The sequence below is a fragment of the Xenopus laevis genome, chromosome 7L (genome assembly GCF_017654675.1).
Source record: "Xenopus laevis strain J_2021 chromosome 7L, Xenopus_laevis_v10.1, whole genome shotgun sequence".
NCBI classification, from domain to species: Eukaryota; Metazoa; Chordata; class Amphibia; order Anura; family Pipidae; genus Xenopus; species Xenopus laevis.
Window position 1 is genome coordinate 48,314,369 of NC_054383.1, and position 11,363 is coordinate 48,325,731.

Consider the following 11,363-nt stretch of genomic DNA (forward strand, 5'->3'; position numbering starts at 1 on the left):
GGTTGCAGTACCAGCCTATGCTGTTTCTAATGTAACTCGCGAGACTCCTCTAGTCCCTGATGTTACCATAACAGGAACTTTGTCCACCTCCCAAAAGCAAGAGGTAAAAGAATCCCTAATGAGGAATAGGGATATTTTCTCTGACTGCCCAGGAAAGACTCCCGTTGTTGCGCATGATATTGTCACTGAGCCAGGGCTTCATGTTAAACTCAAACCCTATAGGATTCCCAAAGCTGGACAAAAAGTTGTGGCTGATGAAGTGAAAAAAATGCTTGAGTTAAAGGTAATTGTAGAGTCCAGTAATGACTGGTCTAGCTCGATTGTTCTTGTTCCCAAGACAAATGGTAGCTGGTGGTTCCGTAATGATTTTCGCAAGCTGAATTCTGAGTCCAAGTTCAACACTTACCCAATGCCTAGGGTAGACGAGATAATAGACAGGCTGGGTACTGCTCGGTATCTGACAATATTGGATTTAACAAAAGGATATTGGCAGATACCATTATCTGAGCAAACCAATTTTATTCCTCATTTTACCACATTGGCTGCTCCCTTAACAGACTTAACAAAGGGTAAAAACTCTCTCATGAGCGAGTGAGGCAGAAAAAGATGCATTATGTGCACAACCAGTCTTGTATTCCCCATATTTTTCAAAGGACTTTGTGGTCCAGACAGACGCATCAGATGTGGGTTTTGGGGCTTTATTATCCCAGATTTATAACATGGAAGAGCATCCAGTGGTGTATTTAATTGATTGTGAGAGGAAATATGCCAGAAATGAAAGGGAGTTTTTAGCCATAAAGTGGGCCCTAACCAGTAGCTCGCGAGCAACATGTTGCTCACCAACCCCTTGGATGTTGCTCCCAGTGACCTCAAAGCAGGTGTTTATTTTTAAATTCCAGGTTTTAGTTCCAAAAAATAAAAGGTGTACTGCCAAACAGAGCTTCCTGTACACTACCAATGCATATAGAGGCTAACAAACATCCAATCACAGCCCTTTTTTGACATCCCCAAGGACCTTTTCATGCTTGTGTTGCTCTCCAACTCTTTTTACATTTAAATGTGGCTCACGAGTTAAAAAGGATGGGGACCCCTGGTATTACCTCTTTTACCTTATTACTGACCATGCACCTCTAAAATGGATGGCCCAAAAGAAGGAGACCAATAGACAAGTGAATCATTGGTTCCTCACGCTGCAGGACTACTGTTTCACAGTGATACATAGGCACAGGTCAGAAATGTTGATGCCTTGTCCCGGGTACATTCTTGTTGGGCCTCAGTTGTTCCAACCATTGGGTTGAAACAATGAGGGGGTATGTAGTTAGGTCACCACTAGGATACCTGTGAAAGTCCAGGATGGAACTTATTTATGTCCCAGGTTCCTAACAGAGTGGTTCCGGGACTACTAGTCCAGCTGGGTGTTTTGGGTCTACCCAAGGCATATCTGGTGGATAATTAAAAAGGCAGATCAAGCCAGAGTGAAAAAAAGACATAAGAAAGCTGCCTGTGTGAGCTTACTGAGAGGATTGAAATCCCCATAAGGTTCTCTGTTTTGGGGAGACAGGCGGTAGGCCTCCTCCTGGTTAGTTAGGAACTGACCTGTGTTAGTTAGAAGCCTATTAAGTGGCAAGGATTTTATTTTGTACTGATTATTTTGTTTATGTGCTGTAAGTGAAAATAAACTGCCGCAAAGAGACTATACTCTCCTGAGTTGTGATTGTGCCGTGGGCTGCTTTACCCCCAGAAAACCGACCTCAGGACCTAACCCCTTACAATATATATATATATATATATATATATATATATATATATATATATATATATATATATATATATATATATATATATATATATATATATATATATATATATATATATTTATATATATATATATATAGTACGTTAAATTCAGAGAACAGGTCTGAAGTCTGTGGGTCAGCAACAGGAGTGCTGTCAGAAGTAATAAAAGAATAGGTTGCAAGAACCGATTTGCTATCAGTACTGTCAGCTCAGTATCAGCTTCTAGGTGAGGCCAATAGAGGGCAGGCAGGTCTACTATATAAAAAGGACAAATCATAAGAATCATAATATACAGTATGTCAGAAACAGAGGAGTTTAACTTAACAACATACAGAATTTGGTATGCCAAAAACATGTGCAGAGTATCTTGAATAAAATGGTTACAGTGTATATGGATGTTCATGTGATTGTGAACCCAGAATAACACACATGAAAATGTTAACATATAGTATCTAGTAGGACACACTTCAGTATGGGCAATCCTAATTCAAGATAACCAAAGCAAAACTATAATACAGGTATGGGATATGTTATCTGGAAACCTGTTACCCAGAAAGCTCCAAATTATTGGAAGGTCACCTCCAATAGACTCCAGTTTAATCAAATAATTAACATTTTTAAAAATGATTACCTTTTTCTCTGTAATAATACAACAATACCCTGTACACTGATTAATGATAGTATATACTGTGTATAGGTAATTTAATTATATTAGGGAGTGAACACTAAACTGAGAAACCCATAAGTATAGTTTAAAAGAACTAAGGCCTAATCGACCTAATGGTAAACTTCTGAGTTGCTTTTCATACTTCAAGATCTAGAGGTTCCCATGTCTACTTCCACCCAATGTAAGTTGGTAGAAACCTTTTTTTGTCCAAGGTTGCCTAGCTTTCCTGGGCAAATTTAGGGGCCTATTTATCATGCTGTGTAAAAAGTGTAGTGAAGCATTACTGGTGATGTTGCCAGAGCACCAATCAGCAATTAGATTTCAACAGTTAGAAAACAAAAGCAAAGATCTGATTGGTTGCTATGAACAACATCACTGGTAATGTTTCACGTCACTTTTTACACAATATGATACATTAACCCCCCTAAGTTTCCCCAACACTTGAAAGCAGGCATTTTGTGAGTGGTTTTCCTTTGGAACCTTAATAGTCTCTGCCAATAAAGCATGTAACTCCTACATAAGGCCAGCACTCAAAATAGAAACTTGGGGGCTGATTCACTAAGCTTGAGTGAAGGATTCGAATGAAAAAAATTCGAATTTCGAAGTATTTTTTTGGTACTTCGACCATCGAATTGGTTAAATTCGTTCGAATACGAACGAAATCGAACGAATCGAACGAAAAATCGTTCGACTATTCGACCATTCGATAGTCGAAGTACTTTCCCTTTAAAAAAAACTTCGACCCCCTACTTCGGCAGGTAAAACCTACCGAAGTCAATGTTAGCCTATGGGGAAGGTCCCCATAGGTTTGCTAACCTTTTTTTGATCGAAGGATTTTCCTTCGATCGTTGGATTAAAATCCTTCGAATCGTTCGATTCAAAGGATTTAATCGTTCGATCGAACGAAAAATCGTTCGATCGAACGAAAAATCGTTCGATCGATCGAACGAACGTTTAGCGCTAAATCCTTCGACTTTGAATAGGATTTCAATTCGAGGGTCGAATTTCGAAGTATTTTTTACTTCGAAATTCGACCCTTAGTGAATCTGCCCCTTGATCTTTAAGTATAGTAAAGTATAATAAAAATGTTATGCAACCTTCTGTTTCCTTTTGTTTCTGTTGCCTTTTATTAGTAATGTTTTGCAATCACCTAAAATGAGTCTTAGCTCTTTCTTCCTTTTTCATTGTGATGAGATACATGCCCAGCCAGTTTCTACTTCCCTCTGGTTCATTAATTTGCTCATGACCCATGAATCTATTGCTAATATTATATTTAATTATATATATTTTTTTCTTTTTAACTTCATGTTTATTAATTAAATAAATAAAGAAATACATCACACTCTGGAATATGCAACATTTACCATATAGCGTGACATTAATAAGCTTAAGTGTGTAATATAAGTGTGTAATATAAGCCTTAACTCTACAGTGAGATGTCATGGTACTGCAATAGTTAGGACAATAGTATAGTGCTGGCCATAGATGTAAAGATTTTTAAAAGATCTTCGTTATCGTGAGACCACGACTATCTCCAAACGATTGTTTAAATATACGATTTGTCCATCAACAAAAAGACCATTTCAAGCAATATTGCCAGGAAAACTGAGGGTAGCTGCCTGATTGGCTCTGCAAACATAGATAGATTGCATTGGGACCAATAACATTTCCAATAACAGATCTTTGCGTCTATGGGGACCTTTAAGGGGTGCGCCAGACACTTTTTTGTTTTGCATAATGAAATTTCAGTAACTTTTCAGCATGCATTCATTACAATTCTTAAAGATAAATGTAATTGCTATTGAAAGCAGTGTTTATCCATTTCTGTTCTGACAATGTAACAAGTCAGGTCTCCTCTTGGTCTTTTAATCAGTTTTTATCAGTGATTTTAAACTTTGTTTCACGAATCAGAACTAGTAGTCTAGAGATGTGAACAGTCATACAGGCACTGCTTCCAATAACAATTACACTTTGATTTTAAAACCATTGAAAATAATATTTTGGGTAAATGGCCCCTTTAAAAAAATAAAGTATTGAAGATTTAACTCACATTGCCAAGAGGGAAACATTCTATGACCTCTACAGCAAACGTATTGCTCTAGCGTGCCAATGCATTTCATTGTATGGATTTTAATCTTTCATAGTTTACTGGTCTATTGTAACCCTTTAACTGCAGTTTCATTTTCACAAGATATTCCTGAACTACATGTACCACATTTATATAGGTGTGTAAAATACAGTAATTTATGGAGAAAAAGTGTAAAATTTGTTAATTAAATAGTATTTAAAACACTGTTGTAGATCTACTAAGCTACATATTTCAATAAAATGATTATACATCTTTATAAATATGCAATTGTGGACTTTTTATAGTACCCTTATTAGGAAAGTTTACATCGAGTTTGTAGCAGTAGATAAGTCATGATATCTAAGGGGGCACCATCAAAGGCAAAAATCATTTGAACTGTTGCTGCAACAGAAAAAAATAAATGTAAATTAGTGTTAAGAAGTCAGGTCCCAGTTTTACATGACGTGGATGAGAGATATAAAGTGAAATAATGGGCTATTAAGAAAGTAGTGCTAACTGGGGAAAGGAATGTGTAGATCTTCCAAAAGTATACCATAATTAATTTTGTTAAAACATCTGAGACGGAGAAAGGCAGTGATGTGTCTTCAGTTCAATTTCAGTGTAAATTTATGCAAGTTTCTACCCAGGACCATGCCTTATAGTGTTTAATTTGTGCTTATAAAAATGGAAAATTAAGGGACAACAATGTTAGACCTTAATGCCATGAAAGGAACTGGACCATGTCACTGTGCCCTAATGTCACATGGTTTTAAGTGTTTGGGTTTGGTTAGGCTAGGCTCTTAGATTCAGCTTAATCTGAATCCTACTAAAAAATGACTTGGATTTGGCCAAATCCCTAATTGAATCCAGGATTCTGTGCATCCCTATATTCTACCTACACACTTACATTTAAGCTCTGCTCTATTATCTGTGACTGATATGTCTGTTCCTAGATTCTAATTAGACAAAGGAGCCAAGATTCTTGCTCAGGGCTGCCACATGTTCTGGTGATTTAGCAAAGTCTGTGTGACTATTCGGGGTCAATACTGGCCCGTGCCATGTTGGCCTCTAACCTCATACCTAACTAACTCTAACCTCTTTTACTTTTCAGAATTTTGCATGCTATAATTTGTAGAGTCCCTGCTATGTGAATGTTTATTTGTTTAATGATACTGCAATTGTTCATGTCTGTCTCATTTTGCATATAGGATAAAATGTCCCACCCCTAATCACACCCTGTATTTTGCTTATTTTACCCAACCCACAATAGCCTAATATCCTCTTTTCAACACATAAAACAAAGTGCTAAATCAAAAAGTCATATAAAGTTTAATATTTTAGAACATGAGGTGTTTTATAGGGTAACACCCAGTGTATGATGAATACAGAAATCATAAAAAGATATATGACTGAAATATGCAGATCTGTGGTGTTGTAAAATCCTAAACTGACACTTTGTCATAACCCAGTACCTGAAGTGTGCATCACACTTCCAACTGGACTTATAAAAGCAGTTCTTCCCTGCTGCTTAACACCTCTTCCTCAATCTCAATACTTTGAGTTGTTTCAGCTTCAAACCTAGTACAGCCACATCTCAGTCATGTCTGGAGTTAAAGGAGGACACCAGCAAAAATCCCACTGTCAGGAACCCTGCAAGGATCCTTGCCAAAAGCATGAACCCTGCCATGAACCATGCCATAAAAGTGAATGCCATGACCGTAAGTAATTTTTAAACAGTAAACCGATAGTATGTTAAGTACATACAATTCATTATACTGATGATTGGTGAACTTGGAATATTTTGTATAGCTTTCCTAGAAGTAAAACAAGTACACGCTTAAATCTCAGAGACACTGGGTTGATTTAATAAAATTGGTGGTGAATTAAACCAATGTAATAAATCAGATCTTTGCTTTCCTTGTACAGGTATAGGATCCATTATTCGACATGGTAGATGTTTTTTTCTATAATTCAAGTAGTACAGAGTTGTACCTTATTAACCATAGCCACAATCTGCTTTATCAACAATAAAATCCAGAAAGGAGGATAATGGATATGCAAGCCCATACCTGTATGATTTGCACACTTCAACGAATTGCTGAATTGTTGCTCTTAGCGATTGCACTGGTCCAATTTAGGACCTATTAACTTGTTTATGGCAACCAAGAAATTGGTCCGTTTTAATGCTGATTTGATCACTTGGAACTGTTTTGTTGGCATTTAAAGATAGTATTTGATTTTACCTTATCATAGCAAACAGTGGAGCCAAATGTTATTGAAGGCAATTATGCAAGGAGCATCTGCCAATGTAAAATATTTGACTGTGGCATAATGGCATTATACTCATTAAACTCTATATATAACTCTAGGATATCAAAAAATACCTTTGCATAATGAATGGAAATGTTATTCTAAGTCATTTTAACATATACATTCATTACAAATGTGTAGTGGTTTTAAAGTGATTTATAAATTGAATTACTATCCCATTTAACTGACTGTTAATATTTGTACTCTTGGATCTGGCTCCCTAAACACTCCAGCTGGAGGACAACTGAAGGACAACTGACAAGTCATCCAAAGAGAACAGAAAGGCATAAACAAATACTGCTTTCAGTTGCAATTACATTTTCCAATGATTTTAAAGCTATTAAATATTTACAATGCATTGTTAAAAGTTCATAGTTAAAACAGATCTCCTTTAAGAAAAAACTGCTTTGCGGTAATTTGAAAAAACAATGTCATTTATTGATTTTTGTTTTTTATTGTCTGTATTTGAAATACTCTGCCTAGTCAACATTCTTGTTTCCTTTCTTATGTCATGAGCTATGCATTTTTATTCCTTACAGCCTGCAAACCAGCTCAGCACCACCAGGACCCATGCTGCCAGAAAAAAGGTAGGCAATACATGACGGCATTTTCCATTAAAACCTTTTTTATCTTAACCTAAAGATATAAAATTTTTTAAAAAGTATAGATCTTTTCTGTTACAATACACAAAGGATATGTTTTCAGAAAGGTATATGCATGCAAATATAAAATTCTGACATACGGAGAAAAAATTTAAATTTAAATCATGCAGCACTTTCTCATTATTATAGACACTCATGAGGGTAGAATGGTCTCTTGAAGAGTTGCAGGGGACTACAGAAAGGGCCTTTTAAAATGGCATTAGCAAATACCATGTGCTAAGTGCTAAGGGGTTCATTAATTTCACTCTCCTGTTCTTTGTAGAACAAAAGAATATAAGAGTATATCCGTAGAAACTAAAGATAGAAGCAGACATAGGAAAGAGTAATTTAATATAATTTAACTAATTCCAATTCACTTAGAATTAAAGTAGGGAGCATTACTCATGGAGTCTGACTTAGCAGTTTAAAGTACAGGTAAAGCTAAACAAAGCTTTGAATATTATGTTTGTTTGCAATGTTATTTAATATGGTTGAATTCCAGAGCAGTCTAGAGTATGTCAGCTGTTACTGAGCTTATGAGATTAGCACTAACATTGCAGCACTGAGTGATAACATTTACCTAACGTGAACATTTGCAAATGACAGTTAATTTTATCCAGTGTAGCTCTGGTTAAATTCAGTATATAATTTCTGTGGGTTACTGTATTAGAGCAAAATGTGACTACCTAAACCAATTCCTGCCTTCTTCTTCTGATTCTTTCCAACTTTTAAAAGGGGGTCACTGACTCCATCTAAAAACAAATGCTCTGTAAGGCTACAAATTTACTGTTACTGCTACTTTTTATTACTCAGCATTCTATTCCGTCTCTTATTGAACTCACTGCATGGTTGCTAAGTTTATTTGGACCCTATTGTACATATTGCTAAAATTGCAAACTGGGGAGTTGTTGAATAAAAAGCTAAATAGCCCAAATAATAATAAATGAAAACCAATTGCAACTTGTCTCAGAATATTGCTCTCTACATCCTACTAAAAGTTAATTCATAGGCGAATAACCCATTCAAGCCAAATTAACCTATTAACATTTTTCCTAACATATTTATTATGGTGGAGATAGTGTGGCGAAAAAAATGTCTGTGCAGATATTGTGGGTTCGACTAGTTCTACATATAACACAAAAATAGCCTGCCCCCACTTTTCAACTACATTTTTGAAAATTGCTGGTAGAGAGCAGAAAAATTACAGAAAATTTGTCTGTAAATAATTCGGTTCATAAACAACTTTTTATACATTTTTATGACAGTTTTCTTTACCAACACATTTATGAATTCCTTGAAGAGTCTTCATGGCTCATTTATTAACAGTGGAGGAATTTGCACCTGGGCAGTAACCCAGCTTTTTCAGGCAGATGCTGGTAGAACAATAAAAGCAAAAATATGAATGGTTGCCATGGGTTACTGCACAGACCCAAAGTAGCCCGGTGTTGATAAATGAACCAGCATGATACAATCATCCTTTTTCCAGCGAGTTAATGATGAAATATTCAGTTACACGCTATGGGTGTACTTTTTTAAAGTTACTTTTGTAATACATAACCATATTAGAAATGAGGGTGCTAAATCTCTTTATATGTTATCTATTAAGTGTCTGTTAGATGTTAAAAATGAATACGATTTTTAGATAGTTACCTTCATTCGTACATTCACAAGTTGGATTTGCCTGCTTTTTCTGTAAAATATATAGTTATTAAACTTTCCATAAATAATTGCTAATAGGAATACACATACTGCTGGGTTCTCCGTTGCATATCTTGGCAGCCCTCTCTACCTATGCAGTGCTGGTAATGAGTAAACAAGTGAAATGTTAGTGTGTCAGGTTTTGTGTATAATCTTACAAAATAGTAGTACTGCAAGTGTTTTTGCCATAAGCCCTATGCTGAACTGAAGGAATGGATGTATAAAGTGATAAGGTGTTTATCAAAAAAAACATAAGAAACTTTGGGTGGAATTCAGGGCAATGGGGCAATTTTATCTGCTGTTTCCCAGAATAAAAAACAATAGTCACAATGGAAGCATTTTATAGAGGTTTCCGACCAAGAATATGCAACAAGCAAAACAGGGTGAAAATTTATTTTTAAGACAGCTTTAATAACTAGGTCTGTGTTTTAGGATATATCAGCATCTCTAGTAACAGTTACTGACCAATCACCCTTCTGCTATATTATCGAATATATTTCCATATTTCTAAAATGTTTCTCATTTCTTCTTTGCAGAGCACTGTGAGCCATGTCATCCTGAGCCCTGTAAAAAGCACTGATAGAAAAATCAGAAAAGAAGACATTTAAAGAAATGTTCATGCTTCTAAAATCTTTAAATGACAAATCTTGCAATAGTATTATGTTAGATGCAATGCTGAACTAAATAAATATAACTGACGCAGTGATTCTATTGTTGCATATGACTGAGTCAAAAAACCCTAAAGCATACAAAGTCAGCAAAGCCCATGATCCCGAAAAAACCCAACATCATACAATATAAAGTTATGCTAGTGAGTGATTAAATGATTTAACTCTATGTTAAACAACATTTTTAGAATAGGCAGAATGCGGTGAGCTCAGAGTCAAGTTCAGAATACTAAAGATCAATATATTCATAACAACCACATCTGCAGATAATTTGACAACCACCATGTTGGCTACACTGCACTGACGAAGTAGTGAATTAGTACTGCAATACATTTTGAAGAAAGCCACACAAAGAAATGCAGACTTCTAATAACTGGAAGCATTACCCAATGTGCTTGGTTGGTACAACAGCTTCCTATATTTATATGCACTATGCTCTATCTCACATGCAATTTCACATGCAATCAAGGCAGCCACACAGAATACAATTTAACCTACTATATACTTACACAGTTTAAGCATAAGAATCATTATGTGCTTAAGAATTCTAAACATTAATATTTATTTACTCATATTACTAATACTCTATTTTAAACAAGTATTATTTAATCTTGTCACTATCTGGGGTGCAGCTGTCACACATTTATAGGCGTTATCTTCGCATGGAACTCCAGGGGCCGCTGCTTGGAGACTGCATCACAAGTGCAAACAGCACAGTTGAGCTCTCTGCACTAGAAGACATGAATTGTAGATTTACCCTCCCTGGTAATTGGCCTCATAACAAGGGATGGCCCAACATCTTCCCTTAGGTTTTCCTGATTTGTTGCAGAAGCAGGAAGTTTTCTGCTCCAACAATGTTTACAATGACTCCATGAAATTAGCTCTGAACTGGCAAACCATATATTATCATGGCAGGGGCAATTCTGGCCCCTAAGCTACCCTGAGGCAACTCCTGTGATGCTGCCCCCTGTTCCCACCGCTCTTATCTATCTTGCGACTGAGGGAGTCCAGGAGATAGTGAATCCGCTGTGAAAATTGGTTTTGAAAGGGGTGGCTATGTTACTGGTCCAGGAGGGCTGCACCCATTTGAGGAGAGAGCACAATTTTGCTCTCTGCACTAGAAGAGCTGAATTTCCGGTTTATTATTTAGCCTTTGCTGTGCAGGCCAGTGGGTTCTTCTACTCCCATCTCAGCAGAACAGACCTCTACAGATGTCCCTTTGTACAACGGTGTGCATCTACTTCCCTCCACCCACCCACCTTCTCACTCACCCGCTTATGTCCTCTGCTCCCCGGCCATTCATGCACCATCTATCTCTCATCCACCAAATGTTATAGCTGGCAATCAGCAGGCCAAGAATCATGGAATCCATACCACTACATTAGCAAACCCTTTACCCCCAAGCGGGCCCCATGGATTACTTGGGCCCCTGGGTGAAGGGCCCTGCCAACAATTAGAAAGGGGCCCCAATAAAAAAAAAATGACCTGTGAACACATGTCCACGCCAGTGATCC

The 11,363-nt window shown here is 36.7% G+C and overlaps 1 long non-coding RNA gene across 1 annotated transcript; it reads left to right on the top strand.

Moving 5' to 3' along the window:
• Nucleotides 1-5,991: 5,991 nt before the first annotated feature.
• LOC121395413 lies at nt 5,992-9,887 on the top strand. Its single transcript, XR_005962464.1, has 3 exons — nt 5,992-6,250; nt 7,382-7,429; nt 9,718-9,887. It is a non-coding gene; the product is annotated as an uncharacterized LOC121395413 (long non-coding RNA).
• The last annotated feature ends 1,476 nt before the right edge of the window (nt 9,888-11,363 follow it).